At 46.0% G+C, this 20,111-nt stretch overlaps 1 long non-coding RNA gene across 1 annotated transcript; it reads left to right on the forward strand.

The window, feature by feature from the left end:
- Window positions 1-2,112: 2,112 nt before the first annotated feature.
- On the forward strand, window positions 2,113-13,520 carry LOC147238958 (uncharacterized). Its single transcript, XR_015111716.1, has 3 exons — window positions 2,113-2,190; window positions 3,706-3,954; window positions 13,318-13,520. It is a non-coding gene; the product is annotated as an uncharacterized LOC147238958 (long non-coding RNA).
- The last annotated feature ends 6,591 nt before the right edge of the window (window positions 13,521-20,111 follow it).

Raw genomic sequence — 20,111 nt, forward strand, 5'->3', positions numbered from 1 at the left:
CTGATAAAAGCCCCTCAGAGTGAGCGGCCAACTTCTGATAATAAGGTGATACTTTACTGATCCAGCAGAGGTCAAAGGTCGCGGGTAGCTGCAGCTAAGAGGGATTTAGTGACTTGTTGACTCGCTCGCTAATGCTTCACCAATCAATAGGCTTTACATCAGCCTTAAATCAAAGGAGGGAAACATAAAAGGGGTCACATCATCTCTGGTGTAGCTCACCGGTTTGGATTTACGACACGTTCAGCCGTTGCTCAGCGTCCAAACCAGCAGGCACCCCCGTCTGACTGGGGCGCAGAGGAAGACTGGGACCACTGGGAGATTACCTGAACGAATGCTGCGCTACTGGAGCGTGCTGACATGCTAACACTCAGTCAATGCATGTACGGAGGCCTGCTGCTGCCAGTCGAAGGAAAAAAAATGAACTCATAACTATGAGATTAACAAGTACGACATTTTATAAACAAACAAAAAAATACAGGAAAGTTGAATGAAGGCATTGATGCTCCGAGGTGTTGAGGAAAAAATCTAAATATTAGAGAAAAATACATAAATATGAGGTTTACGAAAAGTCTGTCCTGATAAAACTACAAATAAATGATCATGGTAGTACAACAAAGTCATCATCGTGAAGACTGTGAATCAAAGTTTTGTTCAGTAACAACAGCCAGCAGCTGCTATAAAAGCCTGTCAGGCTTCATGTCTGCTGCTGCTGCTGATGATGATGATGATGATGATGATGCAGGAGTGCAGGGGACCGCTGGTGCTGCGGGGTGGGAGGGATCCATTACCAGCTGGATGCCAAGTAAGTGGAGGGTCAGCGATGACGCCGGCCGTTACTGTTCACCCCCAGATATTTACGAGAGCGATCGATCTGGAGAGAGCACAGCCGCTAATTTACAGCTCGTTAGAGGTCAGGAGGGAGTGATGACATCATCATCACTGAGGATGGACCTTATACACACACACACACACACCAGCTACCTAATTTTGTATTTTCCATAAGAACCAACAGTGTCAGACTTGTTCCAGTACTCCTAAAGTACTGCATCTTTTACAGTGACCAGTGAGACTACAAACATGGCGTCACGTCACGTTCCTGTCTAGTCAGACACAAAAGCCTGTGGCTGAGGTCGAGAACCATCTTGGACCCGTGTGTCGGCCCAGACCTGCACCACTGTGTCCACTTTGTTGTGGAAGCAGACAAACACTTGTAGTTGTCATGACACCATTGTGTTTAGATGTTGTCTCCCAGAGTGGGACCCCCCCGGACCCCCGCCCCCACCCCTCCAGTCATGACTACAGCAGCACAGCAAGGGGTCTTTGATATACGAGGCTGTGGTCATTTGCTTGACTTGTGCTTGCTGTCGGTGGCGACCGAACCGTGATGATGTCATTTCTGTTTGGCTTGTTTGTGTGTGTGTGTGTGTGTGTGTGTGTGTGTGTGTGTGTGTGTGTGTGTGTGTGTGTGTGTGTGTGTGTGTGACCTCAGCTCTACAGTAAATCATCCGCTTCCATTATTCAGTCTGACGACGAGACGCGATGTTGCCGGCGCTCTGTTACTCAGGATAAGAGAACGTGGGAAGGCTCGGCGTCATTGTTCCCAATAATGGAGCATAAAATACGTCTTTTAGTGGAAACTAATGGAAGCGCAGACCTCCGTCTCCCCGGGTGCGAGGCCGGATACGGACACCATCGCATGTTGAGGTTTTGCTGCCTGGTTTCACCAAATGTGGTAAAACAACACACCTCCAAGACTCGGTCTACTCCGGGGTGTCCGTGACCGTTTTTTTCATAATTTCATGAAGGTGCGGTTCCTGCGCGTCCCTAAAGGCACCATGAGCATGAGATGGAACGTGACTGTTTGTGACAGGGTTGCTGTAGGTGACTCAGGAACGGTCCTGTTGTTGGTCCTAGTGGACAAAAGAAGCCCGTGAGACGTCTGGTGGGAATAAACTAGGGTCCAGTCTTGAATTCGTCATCCCTGCAGTACTGTGCTGGTACACTGTCACCACGGAACATTCACCAGTGACCCACTGGAGATGTTGCTCCGCCCATCACGCTCCTGTACTCTCCCCAGGTGGTCTGTCCTTCACCGTCTTCCCCAGGTGTCTAATTGGGATGATGCTGACAGATGAGACGGATCTGTGTTCTGGAGGAGACGTGCTGATATCCCGGAGGCCCCGGCGTCAGGTGCAGCGGACAGATGCTTCACTATCTCCTCCACCTTTCCTCTCTTAACCCTCACTCATCCTCACTCATCCCAGCTTCATTTTTCTCTCCTCACCCGACCAAATTATGTATTGAACTACTGATAACTTTCATGACCTCTGTCGGCTTTTTTAAAAAACATTTTTTTTAGCAACATTGTGCTAAAACTACAAGGCTGAGTTTCACCAGACTAGGTGGAGGGATGTTGAATGGTTCAAGGCAGAAACTGGTGCGTTCTGGGGCAGATCTGACAGTGGAAAATGAGCGATTGATCCCCTCAGCGTTCTCTCTTCACCTCTGGTTATTTCTTGTTCAGCTTTTCTTGGCGTCATGCGTCTCTCTGCGCTTGTGTTTTAACATTTCTCATTGATTGCCCTGTCATGAAAGGCAACTCTTTTGATCCTCCTGCTCCGTCACTCAGCGCGCGGCGGCGACACACAGACACGGCCGAGGCAGTAATTGCCCTCCATGTCAGAGCGGTTGAACTCAATCGACTTATTTCTGTCAGCGACTTGAACTCCCGCCTGCCGTCTGGAGCAGATGTCAAGCTGTTAGTTCTGGTGTGGGTACAATGGAGGCTCAGTGAGGAACCTCCCTCAGCCCTCCGCTGTGTCTCTCTCCATCTGGTTCGTCCATCCAGGAGGACAGAACCACATACATCAGCAGAACTTCTACAGGGACAGCAGAGTTTTTCTGAATGCCTGATTATGGCCTCTGACCAGCTCCGGTTCCGAAAAACATTGTGAACTGACGTGCAGTAATCAGCACATCCTGAAGCTAACGGTGACGTGTGGCAGCTAACGGTGACGTGTTGCCGCTAACGGTGACGTGTGGCCACCAACTGTAACACCAGCAGCATTCATGCTCGCGCTGAAATGCTACAAATAATTAGATTTTATCTCCAATCAAAATGTTTGTGGATTATCGATCCACTGACTAGATTAAGACCTGGATTATACCAGAGGACCTGGAGCGTTTGTAAACTGACCTTCTTGGACAGTTTAGCCGTTGTTAGCCATCAGCCTCTGGCTCTTCCTGCGTTCTGGAGTCACAAAGATGTAATGCAGGAGGGAAGAAAGGCAAAAATACAATTGAAGGATTCAGTATGGCTTTAAGCAGGCATTGTGGCACTGTCAAGCTCCTGCAGTAGCTTGTTAACATGCAGCTAGCAAGTCCCTGCATAGCATCAAGCTAGCACTTTGAATGGCAAGAGTGAATGGTTGAAGCTCTTTGCTGTGAAGCTACGTTAATGCCGTCTGTTCATACCCACAATAATCGGATGGCAGAGTGAAATCTGGTGTTTTAAATTTGCTACAGGCGTTTTTATCTTGTGATATTCAGCGTTTCAGCCCTCGGTTGAACGAAACAAGATGGCATATGCCTGGATCCACCGGCGGACCCTCCGAGTTCCTGTAAGAATGCAGTTCTGGGTCTAGAGCCGTTGTAGTTCACTCCATTACACAGCAGCTTTTAGCCAGTCTCTATGTTTTCAAACAGGTATTACTGAGTACAAGGCACCTCCATGCAGCACAAAGTTGATGGAGTGCAAGTCATCCCCACCCCCCCCTGATGTGGATGGGACTTCGGTGCCTGGACTGTATTTGCCCCACTGCGATGCCCTTGAGCCAGGCCCTTCACCCAGACAGCACTGCGGCCAGCAGATCAGACTGCGGTGGCGAGCGGCTTCCAGATGGGAATGTGATCAGGTCACGAGGCTTCGCTCGCAGCCATAACTCACCTCAAATGGTAGGTTCAGTTTATTGAAGTCTGTCCGAGCAGAGTTGACGTGCCCGTGCAGAGCTCCACTGGCCCAGCAGCCATTTCCCCCCGCTGAACACAACGAGATGGGGGACAAATTCCAAAGTGCTCGTTTCACTGCAAAAATGCATTTCAGATTTGGCTGAAGGTCTTGCCAGGCTCCAGCCGTCTGCGCTCGCTCAAGCTGGTTATGAGGAGCTGATTATTGATGATATTGGGGGAGGGGGGCTGCCACGATCAGCCACGATCAGCCACTGGAGGTCATGTATCCCTCAGGGCCAGATCCTGGTTGTGTCATGTTTTTCTCCGCCCCTCTTTTCCATTCTCTCTCTCTCTCAGAAATGCTTTATTGTGGTTTTTGGTGTTTTGGTGGAGTTATTCCTCCTTACCCCCCGAGCTCTGGCAAAAGACGGAGTAAGCCCATTGTAATTCCTCAGCACTAACCGCAAACATGCTCCCCCAACCCCCCCTCGGAGAGTGTGTGTGATTCTACAGGGTCATAAGTGTGTGACAAAGAGAGAGAGAGTTCGGAAAGAGAGAGTGATATATGGGTGGTTGATTAAAGAAAAAGAAAGTACTTTGATTAACAGCGTGTAGCTTTGTGAGGTTTTCGCCAGTATGACTTTGTAATAACCTCATTTCCTCACTTTGAGCAGTAACACATCTTTGAACCGTCGCTTTAGTCAAACAAACGAGGATTCATCTGTGTTTGATGATTCCTTGAAATCTGTGGCCAAGACCCTGGAAGTCACAGCAGCTACTGGCGTTCGTAACGTCAGGTTCTTCTTCTTGTTATTATTGTAAATAAAGAACGGCTCCTGATCATGTGATAAAATCTGTGGTGAGCTTGGTAATGGGATCTTCTCTGGGGATCACTTTGAGTTCCCCGATTGTTCGTCCCATTCATGGTTGATAGACTGGTTCTCTGACGTACCCTTTTCCTCCTGGACCAGCCTGTTGTCATCAGAATGCCACGGTTTCTGATTTCTCTGGCCCACCTGATCCTGAACAAGTCCTTCAGACCGATGTTCCGCTCGTCCTTCAAGATCTGCTCTAGCTCATTGTTGGTTTGTTTGGAGGTGATGCTCGACTCTTCCCTCGCCACAGATTTTTTTAAAGTTTCTGGCTACTGTCAGAGTTTTGGAATATTTTCCCAAACCTTTCAAAAACCCCACAAATCTTCTGTACTATGACTATGAAAAGAAATCAAACTGATTTAAAAAAGGGAGAGCGATTTACAGTTTTCAGAGCTTCTTGTTCATTGATTTTGGCCCTTGACATGCAGTGCTCATTCCAGAGGTGAGGAATAGCGCCCTCTGCCGTATCCCAGTGACAAAATTAGAGAAAATAGGTTTTCTGTGTCGTGGCGGTCATGCAATCGTGAGGTCGTAAGGTGAAGAAACCAAGTGTGTGCTCCTGCCTGAGAAATGCCTGATTTTGTTCCCAGTCCGACCCTGGCGTAAGACTGCGGTTACAGACTGGTTAGTTACAGACTCCCCGACCCCCCCCTGTGACCAGCACAGTCCAGATACGAGGTCTGACCTGGTCTTGTTTCCTTTCAGGAGCCTGAGAAAGAACCCAGGGTTCATGAGCAGTTCAAAAGGCCCTCATAAGATGCAGCTAAGGGGCCCGTGAGGCATTCATAACCTGCTACCCCACTGCTAAAACAAATCATTAGCATCCTGCAAAAACCCGCTCCGAAGACCGGATTTTTGAGGGAATAAGAAAACCTGCTTTTGTTTTCGCGCTCGTTGATTCAGCAGCATTTTGGTCATTTTAGAAGGTGGCTGGCATTATTTTGGAGCATCTCACAAGGGTTACTGATAGTTTTCTTCCTCCGTTTTGGAAGCTTGAGAACAGGGATACAATAACACCATAACCTGATTGGTCAGAGGTTTTCTTGCATTTTTTTTGCCTCTTAATACATTACAGACCTCACTGAATTTTGCTCTATTGCTATGGGAGCTTATTCATGTAAAGGTCTCTGAAGGGTCAAGCGGAGGGAGGCGTCTTCTTGGCTGACCACCTCAGAGACCGAATGCTTGCTCCTCCATCGGTATGATCGGAGCGGGTCCCTTTGGTGACAGGAGAGCCTTTGTGAGGCGGCGAGGGTCTGCCTGGGAAATCGTATGTTCATTAACGCTCGGGGGCTTGTAAGAGCGTCTTTGATGGGCTCTCAGGGAGTTCACAGTAGAGGTGGAATTGGTTTGTGATGTAGAGACAAGGGGTCATAAGGTACACCAGGGTCAGGAACCTCGCTACGACTTTTTATTCACCAAGGAGGTCATGTTTTCAGTGCCATTTGTCTGTATGTTAGCAGGATTATGCAAAAACTGTGAGGCTGTTCTCTTCACATGAAGTACAGCATCATCATGTACAGAAAAGTTTAATTTGTTGTGCAGTAGATGAGTACTTATACTTCCGTGGTGCTCGAGCGCTGTCAGGCTGTAGTTACCAGGGCTTTTATGTCTCTTATGAGTTTCCTTGTGTGCTTTCAACAAAGTTGGATAGTTTTAAAAAAAAAATGTTTTATTCTTCTTTCACGTGATTTCTTAAAATTCACACACACACACACACACACACACACACACACACATATGTATATCTCTTCTTGTCATCACTTCATCCCAGCCGCTCATTAAAACGCAAACGTTCATCCTTCTCTCAAACACACCTTTGCTCCCGTCATCCCCTCTCGTCTCTGCCTCCACATCTCCATATTTTACTGTCTAATCCCGTCTTTGTCGTCCGATGTCTCTTCGCTGCCCTTTTCACCTCTTTCATCTTAGAGGTGAGGACGGCGGAGGAAAAATGCCGCTGACGTCCTCCTAGTCCCGCGCTTTCCTTTTCTCATTTCCTTCCACATACTTTCCTCCCATCATGACCGACTTGCTCCTCTCCGCCTAAAAGCCCAGGGGTGAAGAGTGCGGGCTGGGTTGGCGTTTCTGTTTCATCATGGTCATTATGGAGCTGTATGGACGATCACTCAAGGGACCAAAAGAGGACGAAATGAAGACCGAAGAGTGTGGGTTGGTGGAACATGAGGCGCCAGATCGGAGCAGCAATAGTGATGCCGGACTGGTGGGAGAGTGGTGAGGAACTGTCACAATCATGTCCCTGGAGTGCACCCTCCAGGTAAAAGAAAATCTTGATGTTCAGACAAAGGATCATTCTTAAAAAACAAACAAACAAAAAAACATGGATGCAACAGTCCTGTGTCTTGTAAATGAAGATGTTCTGTTTTTGTTGCTATTTCTGAACATGAGCCAGGGGACTTTCCAGAGTAGTGAGTGTGTAAAATTAACAAGCTAGTTCTTAGGCTTGTTTGTGAGCTAGTGAATGAGCTGGGTAGGAAGCTGGTTAGAAGGCCAGATAGCAAGCTAATTAATGAGCCTTTGTACAAGTTACGGGGCTAATGGGTAGGCTAATTAGCTAGCTAGTTGGCAAACTAGTTAGCAAGCTAGTTTGTAATCTAGTTAGTGATCCGGGCTGGATGTTTGTTCGAAGGCTAGTTAGCAAGCTGAATATCAAGCCAGTTACTAAACCTATGTATAAGATGGAGGGCTAATTGGTAGGCTAGTTAGTAAGCTTAGTTGGTAAGCTAGCTAGCAAGCTGAGTGGGAAGCTGGTTAGAAAGTTTGATAGTAGGCTGGACAGCAAGCCAATTAGTGAACTAATGTGTCAGGCAGATGGCTAGTTAGCAAGCTAGTTTGCAAGCAAGTTGGTGGCTAATTTGTATATCAAGTTATTTTGCTAGTTAGAAAGCTAGATAAGACTGTAGTTAGCAAGTGAGCCAGCAAAGGATTTAACAAATTTGTTTTGAGAGTATGAGTAACTCTTCTGTCTCTTTTATTACAAATAAACAATCAGCTGTACACCAACTAAAAAAACAAGTTCACGTAGCCCGACGTGTCACTGCAAGATACAGTTCTTACAGCAACTGTAGCTCCCATCTGTGTTCCTGTGATTACCAGTACTCGTCATCGTCATCTTCCGCTTATTCCTTACTAGTAAGGGTCGTGGGGGGTGGAGCCTATCCCAGCATCTACGGGCGAGAGGCGGGGTTCACCCTGGACAGGTCGCCAGTCCATCACAGGGCCAACATACAGAGACGAACAACCATTCACACTCACATTCATACCTACGGTCAATTTAGATTAGATTACGGTCAATCAGCCTAGTCCCCAAATTGCATGTCTTTGGACGGTAGGAGGAAGCCGGAGTACCAGAGAGAACCCACACAGGGACGGGGAAAACATGCAAACTCCACACAGAAAGATCCCGCGCCCAAGCCGGGACTCGAACCCGGAACCTTCTTGCTGTGAGGCCACAGTGCTGACCACTGCACCACCGTGCAGCCCCGATTACTGGTACTCTAAATTTGGAAATAACGAGCCAAACTTCAAAATATATCTCTCAAACTCATTTCTTTTGAAGATTTATTATGTTGCAGTTCATGCTGGTTAGTATTATTTCTTATATCTGAAGACGTAAGCAGATGATTAATATTTAATATCCTCACATACAAACCCACAACCACAAATCAACGTCTTTAGAACGCAGTCCCTCTTGTTCTTGCATCCCTTACAGTTTCCAAGCTTCGTCCATGATGGCTTCTCCAGGCCTCGTCAAATGTCTGCACTCATAAACACACGGAGAAACAGGACTCGGAGGGGCGATCACGGTTCAGAGGCCAAACAAATGTTCTATCAGATTTATCTGGCAGAGCGAGGCTGGTGGCTCTGTCACAAGAACAAGGAATGACAAGATAAATACACCAAAAAACAAAACAACAACAACAACAAAAACCAAAAACGATCAATTCAGGCACGCTAAATGTCCTAGAAGTGGGAGACACGTCTTCAAACTCACATGACAATAGTTGAACCAGATGGCGTCTATATGGTGGGAAAGAGACATGTAAGAGGGAGGGGAAGCGGACGGGAGGAAGGCAACGCTGAGTTGTGTTTAGAACAGTGTGAAACCACGAGTGTCACGAGTGAAGATCGACTTGAGACTGATGCTCCTTCTGCTTTTGATGTTGTCTCATTTGCCCACTTGTTAGCAACTGCAGTATTTAAGACACATAAATACTTCTGACATGCAGTATGTGCTCATGTATTTTATTTCTTAGAAAAAAAACCTTAAACCTTAGCAGGCATTTAACCCCAGAACCAACTGACTTGGAGGCGAGGGAACCGAACAATACTACTACTTGCTGTTTCAAGGTACTTTCCACTCAATAGAAAATAAAAATAAGCTGAAATGAATTAAGACAGATAGAACACTCATACATGAGTGGGTTCTAGCTTAATATCCCAACGTCTTGAGGTTTTGGAGTATTGGATGGATCAAGGAAGCATCCTTTAACCCTTTTCTGACTTGATTTCATGGACTTGTTGTCTGTACAAACATAGCTTGGCTTCTCCATGATGGCGCCAGATGTCACTTCTGCTCTACAGCACTTATTGGCGTCCTCTGCTTTGACTGAACTACAGATTTTCCATGTTACGGGCTAATTAGCCGGTCACAGAACATCTCTTTTGGCTTTTATTCCACTTTAATGTGCCCTGAGAGCCTTTTACATGCATGTTCGTTTTACAAACAGATGAAGAGGGTGTGAAAGACCGAGAAGAGGATGTGAAGTCCACCTTAACAGTTTGGGAGACACGACTTTTCCCACTCGTATACCGACAGACTGTCAGGCGAGGGTCAATGTCTTACTGTAATAGAAGTGTGTGTGTGTGTGTGTGTGTGTAGGTGTGAGTCACCCGGGCTGATCCCTGCGCCAGCGCTCTGTTCTGTGTCCCTACTAGAGCGCCGCTCAGAGTGAACACATCATTAAACCTCAATAAAAAGCCTTTATTCACCCCCAAATTATTACAGCAGCATGTGTGAACCAACCGGCAAACGTGTGTGTGTGTGTGTGTGTGTGTGTGTGTGTGTGTGAGAGAGAGACAGACAGACAGAGAGGCCAGTTGTAAATGGGTGTGGAGTTGTACAGTCCACAAAAACCTCGATGTTGTAATATGCTTGGAAGAGGTGTGTGTGTTCAGTCGTGTCAGTTAATGTTGCGTGATGACTCTCGACTGTCCGGAGAGGAATCAGTACGGGAGAGAAAAATAGAAAGTTATGGAGAGTAACGGGGAGGTCCGACATGTTCTGGAAGCTCGGTGATGCAATGATGACTCAAACGACTAGCTAGCAAGCTGCTTTCGTTGCTGAGCTAGCTGCTAACACAAGAGGCAGATGGGAATTTGTCAGATGTCCTTATTGTCTGGTCGCTGTTCATTGGGTGTATTTGTAGTGTCCGTGTCTAAGAAATTCATCTTTCTGTAACTGCTAAAGAACTGAGGCTCACTTTTCAAAGACGTCAAGACAGTTGAGACCATCCTACCAAAGAAACAAGAAGACACACAAGCAGAGAACTCGGAGAAAGAACTCAGAGAAGTCGGCCATCGTACCTACATTTGACCACGGCCACAATCAGATGTCACTACATGGCGAGAAAGACCTGCGTCAGTTTGGGGTGGTGGATGGTTCCATCCTGAACTTTGGAGCAGGGGAACCGTGTTCTTGTGATGGTCGTTGAAGCCGGAGCTGGTCACTTGTTTCCTGTATGGCCACAAAACAAAACTGTGTTGTAAGGCGGTTTCACAACCCAGCATTTAGTCCATTTGAATGGAACCGTGGTGTGGTTCAACCACCAGAGCTGTTTGTTTGGGCGCTTGTGAAAGCAGTATTCTGGTGCAGACAAAAACAACCGGTCCGAGACCACCTCGCCTGAGTGGTTTCTGTCCATTTCCAAGCAAATCCCAGTGTGGTTCTTTCGCAGTGAGAGTACACTCTTAACCAACTGCAGGAAGTGAACAGAAACACTCAGAACTATGGGCTTCCTGCATTGTTCTGATGCAAATAAAACAACAGGTCACATGACACAGACATTTGGAGAAGCCAAACAGACTATGGTTGTGAGACCCTTCTGACGTTTTAGTTTGGTCCAAACCAAACTAATAGCAGGTCCGAAAAGTGTCTTGGATCACGGTCCTATCCAAAGAATCAAAATTTGATCTGAACCAAGGATCTTCGGTCCAATGTGATCTTCGGTTCAATTTGTCAGGAGCAAATTGAACCTCAGGGCACTTTGTTTGTGGAGTGAAACGCTCCGCTGAGACAGTAGTGCCTCCTCTGGTCGGAGTAAAAACTCTTACCAAGAGAAGCACTTATGCAGCAACCAGGACAAACACCTTCTTCCAGTTTCCCATCCACAGACACAACCAAGTTTGCCTGTTTGGACACCCACACAAGCTTGAGGCAACACAGGGAACGGAACCACTATCCACTGCACTACCAATGTCCCCTAAAAGTCCCCAATAGACTAAACCACTTTGTGATGCACTCCAGGATTGGGAGCACAATGTTTTGGGGGGTTTATTGGTCTATGCTATTAACACATGTAAGGTACCCCTTGAGGTAAGGAACTGAAGAGGTTTTGTGTGATTCTAGTTGGGCTTGAACCTAATGAGACCTGAACTGCAGCGTTAAACATCATTAATGTTCCACTGTGATTTGTAACAGGTTGTGTGTCAAAGCTGAAACTGACGCTGAATATTTGTTGGTATTAAGTTTGGGACAGAGGAGGAGAAGTGGATGGCTGATGAATGAATGAATGAACATTTTATTGTAGGCAAAGCTGGCTTGTGTTTGGGTCCTGCTGGCATGTTGGTTAACTTTATGTTCCAACATACACAATAAGACCAAAAGAATGCTGACGCCCCGGTCTGAACCATCTCAAACGCTTCCTGTATCAACATGACAATGTTGCTGTGCAACAAGCCGTGAAGACATCCCAGTTCTGGCTTGCAGAGCCTTGACCTCAACACCTTTGGGATGACCCGGAATGCTGACTCTTAGCACAGTCTCGTCGCCCAACATCAGTCTCCCACTTTGCTAATGTGTTTGTGGCGAAAGGGAGCAAATCCCTGCAGCCTGTTTCCAGAGTTGCGGGCAGCCTTCTCAGAAGACTGGAGGTTGTTAAGGGAGCAAATTAATGCTAATGGTTTTAGAATGCTTTTAACAATATTAATGTGATATCCAGGTGGAGTTGCTCCCTCGCTGCATGATGAGGGAACAGACCTTCCTCTGAGCGTGTTAATGAACATGACTTTCTTTGAGGGGAACACGTTCATTAACATGTCATCTCCAAGTATAAATTGTGTGTGCTTGTGCTGGCACCTTCCTCCTGTCTGTGTCTGAGAAGCTGTAGCCGTGCCCACCCAGGTCACCACATTTGAGTGATGAATTGAGCGGGAAGTTTCACCACCGCAGAACCGTGATTCAACTACTCGTAGAGCCATGTTCTGCGTCACAGCCTGTACTCTACACTCCAACACACCTGCCCAGCAGGGTCCGGGAAGGCCCGGTCCTGGGCCGGGGTTTGTGTTTTGGCGCTCCTGCAGTCATCAGTCTTCATCTCTGCTGGGTGACTGAAAGTTCAACTTTCTATTCATTCCAATTTTCAGGAAACTAGTTATTTCTTCTGTCTGTTATTTGTAAGAAACCAAAAAGGTTTACATCTACGGGGCAACTTAAATTCAAGTCCAGTCCAACATGTGCAGCTCTTCTTTTCTTTCTGTGTAGAGAAATACCTGGTACTCATGGGTATCCAGCACCAAGCCCCGGGTGATGTCCCTGATTATTGGTGCCTTTTAAAATACAAGTTATGCCTCAGCTGTCAGTGAGAATAAAGATGCTTCCTCAGATTATCAAACAAATGTCAATGAAAGGTTAGTGACTTCAACTTCATCTGTTAATCTAGTCGAGCTCAGTTTGAACTCTACTGACATGCTAAACGAACACTTGCAGTGTCACAGACCCCCACAGCAGAGCAACAAATCAAGTCTAACTCAGCTCATCCAGGAGGCCCATCTCATCCAGAGGGCCCACGACTGCTGCTCGTCCGCAGGGCTCACCTCCGCCAGGAGGGTGCGTGCTGACAGGCTGGGTCTGTGTTACTGATACCGAGCAAATCGTTTCTACTGGCAGAAGCAACACACACACACACACACACACACACACACACACACACACACACACACAGTCTCACTCACACACAAATGCACGCATGCAAACTGGCAAACAGTCTCCCTCTTTGACCTGAGGCGGTCCCAGTCATGTGGTTGTGGGAATGTCGCTGGGATTTGTGTTTCAGCGACTGCAATAACAGGGATCAAATGGGAACATGTGGACGGAATTCCAAACCCAGAACATAGTGGGACTTGTTGAAGCCAATTTGGATGCTGCTGCTTTTCATGAGGATTATTTTAATGGTGTTTTTGTTTATCGTTACAGAGAGCGCGGTGAAGGCGGCGGAGGCCAAAGACGTGTGACAATGCTTCTATAAAAAAAGATCTGAGGCCCAAACAGACCGCTAACCACAGTGACTGTGCAGACCTCCAAACATCCTCAATAATTACTCACAATGAGTTTTAATTTCCCTGGTGCAAAAATGGAATTTTCACACGATCGTGCCTCTTACTGCAAGATTTTTTTTATTCAGCTGGTATTCTCGTTGCTGTTGCACTTTTGGTGCACAAAATCACCTGACAGACATGTGACCTATTAGTAATAAATCTCAACAAGCTCATGCTTTGTGTTACGTCAGAAGGAAAGAGTGTCTGACTTTATTGCACAAGACAAAGAAATGCTAACTTCTTTACAATCAGATGGGCACAAATTTGGGTCAGAGAAATTTATAGTGACGTCGCTGTGTTTCTTCTGGGATGAAATGAGCTGAGATTGTATAGCTTAGCTTAGCTTAGCTTAGCTTAGTTTACCACAAAGGCATCTTCCCAACCATGAATGAAATGAACAAAGTGCATCTTATATGGGACCTTTTAAAGGGTCAGTCTGGTCTGTATGACAAGCTAACCTTGACCCCCCCAACCCCCCGATGACTATTCCTTTAAGTCTCTTAATTCTTTGGATGAAAGGAGGTTGATAAACTTCGGTTTACTAAAATATCCCAAATGAGAGTTGGCCCTGCTGACTCAGTTCTTGGAAAATTCTTAGATGACATTTTCTAAGAATTCCCACATTTTATCCAAAGCATCTAAACCTTAAGAAACCTCAACATTAAAACTGGAGAGGGAGGAGTTCTTTTAAAGGGGATCAAAGTCCACATGAAACAAAGGCTGAGGTCATTCGGGTTTTGCATTTTTCATGATTTCTGTCAAAAACTAGTACTTACAGAGGGACTTGTGACAGTAGCTAATAGCATTTCAATCCACCAGTAAACTGTGAGAACGAAGGCCAGTACAGTCGTGAGTTGGTCTGCTCCTGGATCCTGGATCTGAGCTAGCTGACCAGACCTAGCTTAGGGTCCAGCAGCTGACTAGAACATGCAGAACATGTCCAGCACAAAACTTGTGATGCTGACGAGTTAGCAGCTAGCGGCAGTAAGCAGTCACTTAGCAACAGGTAGCTACAGCCTTCAGGAGAGGAGATATAAGGCAGCTGCAGGACATCAGAGGGGGAAAAAAAAAGATCAATTTTTACTTACCTTGCCTTTTATAGAGTAATCAGGGAGGCTCCGCCCCCAGAATCACCAGCTGCATTCCAACATGGAATCTTGGCTCTGTGCAGTTGAAGAGGATTTTTGTGGGTACATGCTAACGTGAGCGCGTCTCATTTTTTCTTCACTGTTTGACGGGATTATCATATAAGAAATTTTAAAAATTAACAAATGTCCATGTTTTGAGCACATGTTTTCAAACCAGTGCACAATCTGACGTGGAATGAGATCTGAAAGGTTAAAAAGGGCATTTTTCATTTCAGTTTCAGTTCTGTACGATTTTCTCCAGCAGAGGAGGAGTGAGAAGCCTTGTGAATACCGTTCGTCTGTGCCAGGATCAAGTCTTACTTTTAAGGAGAACTTCTTAGAAAACACCATGGTTCTAAGAACTTTCTTAAGTTACATCACTTGGACACGTTATGAGCATGAGCCCTGGAGGTTTGTGATCGGCATCTGAAAGCTTTAACCACAGGGGCCGTGATGTCATATTTCCTCGATTCACTTACAAAAATCTCCTGTTCTGCTTCCAGTTGAAACCACCCCTGAGGTCATTCTCAGGTGCTTTTGGTGGTGGTTTTGCTGGTTCGCCTCTATACACGCCGCCGCCGCTTCTTGTTTTCGAGGTATTCTCTGTGTGTGGGTGCATGTTCACTTGTTGTCATGCAAAAGGCAACTCACAAGACAGTTGTGGCTGTGACATCTTTAATGCATGAACAGCACTTGTAGGGGAAAACTGGCATTTCCTGTATTTGTACACACAGTCACTGCCGTCCTTTTGCCCTCATCTTTTTTAAATTTCCGGCATTCGATGTTTGTGATGGCTAACCGCTTGTTTGGATTGGTGGGGAGAATGGGGAGATATAGGGCAGTTTTCATAAGGGACCTTACTTCAAATTTCTTCAGGCGGGGTCACGGTCTTCAACTCTGCTAGAAAATGTTATTTTCTCTGACGACCATTCAGGACCCTTAAAGTTGGGGAGTGATTCAGTTTATCATTATTCTACTAAGACCATTTGGCACAAAATTGACTTACACCTGTTGACACCGTGAGTGAGAGAACTTATTTTTGGACCACAAGGTCTTAGAGAACGTCAGGCTTGAATTCAAGTTCCAAAATAAATGAGCAAACCCTTGCCAAGGCAGCTGTGACCAGAAATCCCAGTTGGTTTTGGGGTGTCCCAGTTCCAAAGCAGGTGTCGCGACTCCCCGAGTAAGTACCAACCAGTCCTCAGCACACGGAAAGGATCATTCTGGAATACTTGTTTTCAGCACATTGCTTAAGTCAGTCATGCTTTTGTAATTTCATGCCTACCATTCCATTGTTCCTTCTTGATGGTGTATCGAATTGTGGTGTCTTACTGTCAGTTTTGTGTATTTGTCCTTTTGAGTAGTTTCATCTTCAGTCCTTCATCTCAGTTGTTTGCTGATGTCGTAAGAGCGGACAGTAAAACACATGTACACCCTAACCCCTCTGGACCGGCGACTTTGAATCCACGTCACACGAGTCCTCCAGTCGTTGCTCAGTTTGAAGCTGGGAGTTGGAGTCCTAAACAGGGTTACAGGAAGACAAACCAATGTCAGCCTCTAAATAAGACAAAATGGAAACAGGGTCAAGAGTGCTTGCACTCCTCCGCCAAGCCTCAGCAACACCCAGTGCATAAAAAGGCAGTTTTTCTTTAAATGAACTGATCAGTACCAACTTGTATGTTCTTTGCTGGCCTGCGCTACAACCCTCCAACAATGGTGGTAGTTTCTGTGTAATCCAGCAGAGAAACCCGAACGACACCGATCTCATGACCATCTCAGCGGAGGTTAGTAATCTTCAATCACATATTTATTCCTTCGCTGTTTAGTACTGCGTTTAACCTCTCTTATTCTTTTTAGATGAATCGTGTTCCTCCTCGCTAAAGTTTCACCGCTGAATTCATGTGGGCGTAATGGACTCCAGCGTAATTCCATGTAATATAATCAAATCGGACCTTCAGAATCAGATTTACAAAGCCAGTGTTTCCCAGCTGTCCCGACCTCAAACAGGAAAACCAAAGTCATCTGCTCCTCCGTCTCCATCTTCACTCTCTCTCTCATCTTCTTTCCATATCTCATGTTTTTCATTTACTCATTTCATGTTTCTCCTTTCTGTTTGGATCTGGTTCTCCATCGCTCCCTCACGTTTTTTGGTGCAATTAGAGCAGAAATCACATCGCTTGGTCGGGCCACATCAGGATCAATGCACACAGAAAAACAATGACTTTGAGCGACTTCATCTTGAGCCAGTAACACCAGCGAGGAGACTTTCTGAAATCATATAAAAAGTGTTTATTTTTCTGTGTCGGGCTTTTGATGTCCAACGGGATCCATATGGACCTCTGTTAAGCTCCTGGTATTTCATAAATGGTCATGGGTTCGAGTCCCGATATAAACTTGTTTACGAGTGACAGCTTAGCGTGTTTTAATCGGCGTCAGATCCCGAAGGAGCAGCAGTTTCATATTTTAATGAGGCTCTTTGTCTTGTGGTCTTTTGATTTCTTTATTTTTGGCAAAACTTTTCTGTCTTAATGTTGCAGAGGGTCACAAGTTTAAATCCATTCTGGAATCGTTGGCAAATGATTTTTCTCTCTTTTTCATGCAAATGTTCAGTACCAAGGTTCTGGGTTTGATTTAAAAAGAAGATTTCATTTTTGTCTAAAGATTAAAAACACACAGCTGCAGGACCGGAGAGGTCGGAGTAGAGCTGAGGAATGATGAAGCGACAGTGTGGCCTCTGCAGGGTCGCTGTAGTATTGCAGTACAAGAAAAGTCCACGTCTGACCTTCAAGGCTCTTACCAAGATTTCAGAAATCTCGTACATTAATAGTAACCCATGCTGCGAATGATGTCATACACAGGTGTATGACATCATTGTATTGTAGGATTAGCACCGACTGAAACTCAAGTCAGTATACAAAAACAGTTCAGTACTCTCCTATACTCGGTGTTACTGCACTGGTTAGTACTGCCCCACTTCACAGTATTGAATCATATAAACTTGTTTTGTAGCGAACCGACTGAATTCGGGTCGGTGTATCATTCGCTCAGAGGTTACTGACGCGTATTAACGACCCAGAGATTTAACCCAACTTCACCTTCAACTTCACTTGTCTACCCTCCTAACCTTAACACACACCAAAAATGTAAAGACGTATATGACAGCTCCTGGCTTTTTGTCCCCCTCTTCACTCACGCTCTTGTTTTGGCATGCAGTCCTTTTGGGACGGCCCGACGGTTGCACCCCATTTCATCACTCTTTTCTTACCCTCTTCCTCCTTCTCTGGTCGCCTGCTTGTCCCTTGGATGATACTCCTGCACATCGTTTTGAATTAAAGCACATTTATGGCAGGAATGCCAAAATGCCAAAAGACTGAATTTGTAAGTACATTAGAGCCCAGTGGTGGTCACAGCCGCAGTAACTGGTTTCAGTCTGCTCTAATCCCGCGATGTGCCAATGATCCGGCTCGGACAACCCCTCTCCCGGCTATTTTAGTGCACCTTAGTCAAGAATAATTTACACACCATCTTCATTTGTCAGCACAGTAAGTGAGCTCAGCCGAGGCGACTTCAGGTCATAAACACGGTCCAAAATATCTGCACAGTAGAGAGAGGAGAGTGGAGGAAGAACTATTCTGTTCTGTCTTTGTGAAACTGTTCATGTGGGCAATTTTTCATGCTCCATCTGCTGAAGTTCTGCGGTGTTCAAATTGATGACATGCGACCTCAGCGCAAAGATGCAATCTGACAGTGTTTGACATGCGAGTGTTCATGTGATACTCTGTTTCGTACGTGTCCGCCGTTCAGGTTCTGCTGAAGTCACTGACGTCCTCATGTTGTTGTGCTCATGGAAACAAAGTCACAAATGGAGGACAAGTTCATCGCTGCAGTGTCCAAGAGCCGATTTTGACACCTCACACTTCCCCGCTAACAATTCTGTACGTCTGCTGATTGTTGGCTTTATTTGGGTCTCCCCTACGTTCCCATGGCACTTAGTTCCCTTGGTCCCTAGTTCCCATGGTCCTTAGTCCCCATGGTCCTATGCTTGCACAGTCCAATGTTCCCATGGCCCTTAGTTCCCTTGGTCCCTAGTCCCCATGGTCCTATACTTGCACAGTCCAATGTTCCCATGGCCCTTAGTTCCCTTGGTCCCTAGTTCCCATGGTCTTTAGTTCCCATGGTCCTGTGCTCTTCAAAACAAGTCCAGCTTACAGTGTGAGCCTCAGGTTTGAGGCTGTACACCTCCATTCCCACGACATTGGTAAACAGTAGAGAGCAACTCGGGCTGGTATGCGCTAATGCTAAAGTAGCCATAAATTACTTCGGTCTCAATGCACCACCAGTTGGAGGTTTGTGGGAAATCCTCAGAATGTGACGCAATTGCTTCTCCTCAGCGTCCTTGTCAAAGCCGCTTTTGTCCCCATTTCTCCACCCTGACAAAACCACCACGTAGAAAGGATCCAGTGGCACTGCGGTGTCACAGGATGGTTTATGCTTCTTGAGGCTAACAGCCTAGTGAGGGCTGCACTCACAAATATGCTCCTGATAAGGGCCCTTTAATGGTCTGATAACATCTGTAGCAGCTGATTGAGGTCAAACGAGGAGGAACTAAGCTAATCAGGGCTAAAAATCTCTTTCTGCTTTTGCATTCAGCTGTGTGAATTAGCACCAATGATCAGGTTCAGCTACTGTTTAACTACAGCACACACACACACACACACACAAACACACACACACACACACACACACACACACACACACACACACACACAGTAGGTTTTTCTTGGTGTTTCACTTGGTTGGCGTCCAGCTGGCCCTCTCCATCTCCGCCCAGGTCAATAGGAACCAGGCTGACGGGGGAGAACATCTGAACATGGAGGCAGCTGTCTGACGCTCTTAGCACTATAAAGGAGCTTCTGTATAGGAACAACGCAACACACCGGCTCACCACTGCTGCGCGCTGGTGTCATGACCTCGCCGGCCACCGAGAGAGGAGGAGGATGATAACAAGGATGGAGGGTTATCTGGCCACTTTGAGCTTCATAGGATAGCATTAGCTTTGCACTGCTAAGCATTGCATTTGAGGACGTTAAATGAACTGAGTACTTGAACTTCTCCACTGAGAGCACCTGAAGATGACAATCCACCATCTTCGTGCTGAGAACTCTGCTCTCAGACGTAGAGGTGGAGCCACATGTGGCCAGATATCACTCCAGGTTTTAGATACTTCGTATCGGTACAGAGCAAAAGGGTTTTCCTGGATTTAAAGCTGCATTATGGTAAATTATGGACTTTTCTGGACTTTCTAGAATGTTCTAGCTAGCTACCTTTACGCACTTAGCCATTGTACCCACAGTACTGGTTATCAAATTGTGTTGATATTGTGTGAGAGTACCACTTGGTATCTGTACTTAAGTACTTCAAGTTTTCGAGGCATTTGGTCAAAAATGCAGTGAGATTTTTTTTGTCCATCCTGCTGATGAAAAAAGACGCTGCTAGCAAAATGTTACTTAAAGTGTCAAATGCTTTTTCAAGGGGACTCTTAATA

The sequence above is a fragment of the Aulostomus chinensis genome, chromosome 24, assembly GCF_037954235.1.
Source record: "Aulostomus chinensis isolate RoL2024-O1b breed Wild chromosome 24, RoL_Achi_v1.0, whole genome shotgun sequence".
Lineage (NCBI taxonomy): Eukaryota > Metazoa > Chordata > Actinopteri > Syngnathiformes > Aulostomidae > Aulostomus > Aulostomus chinensis.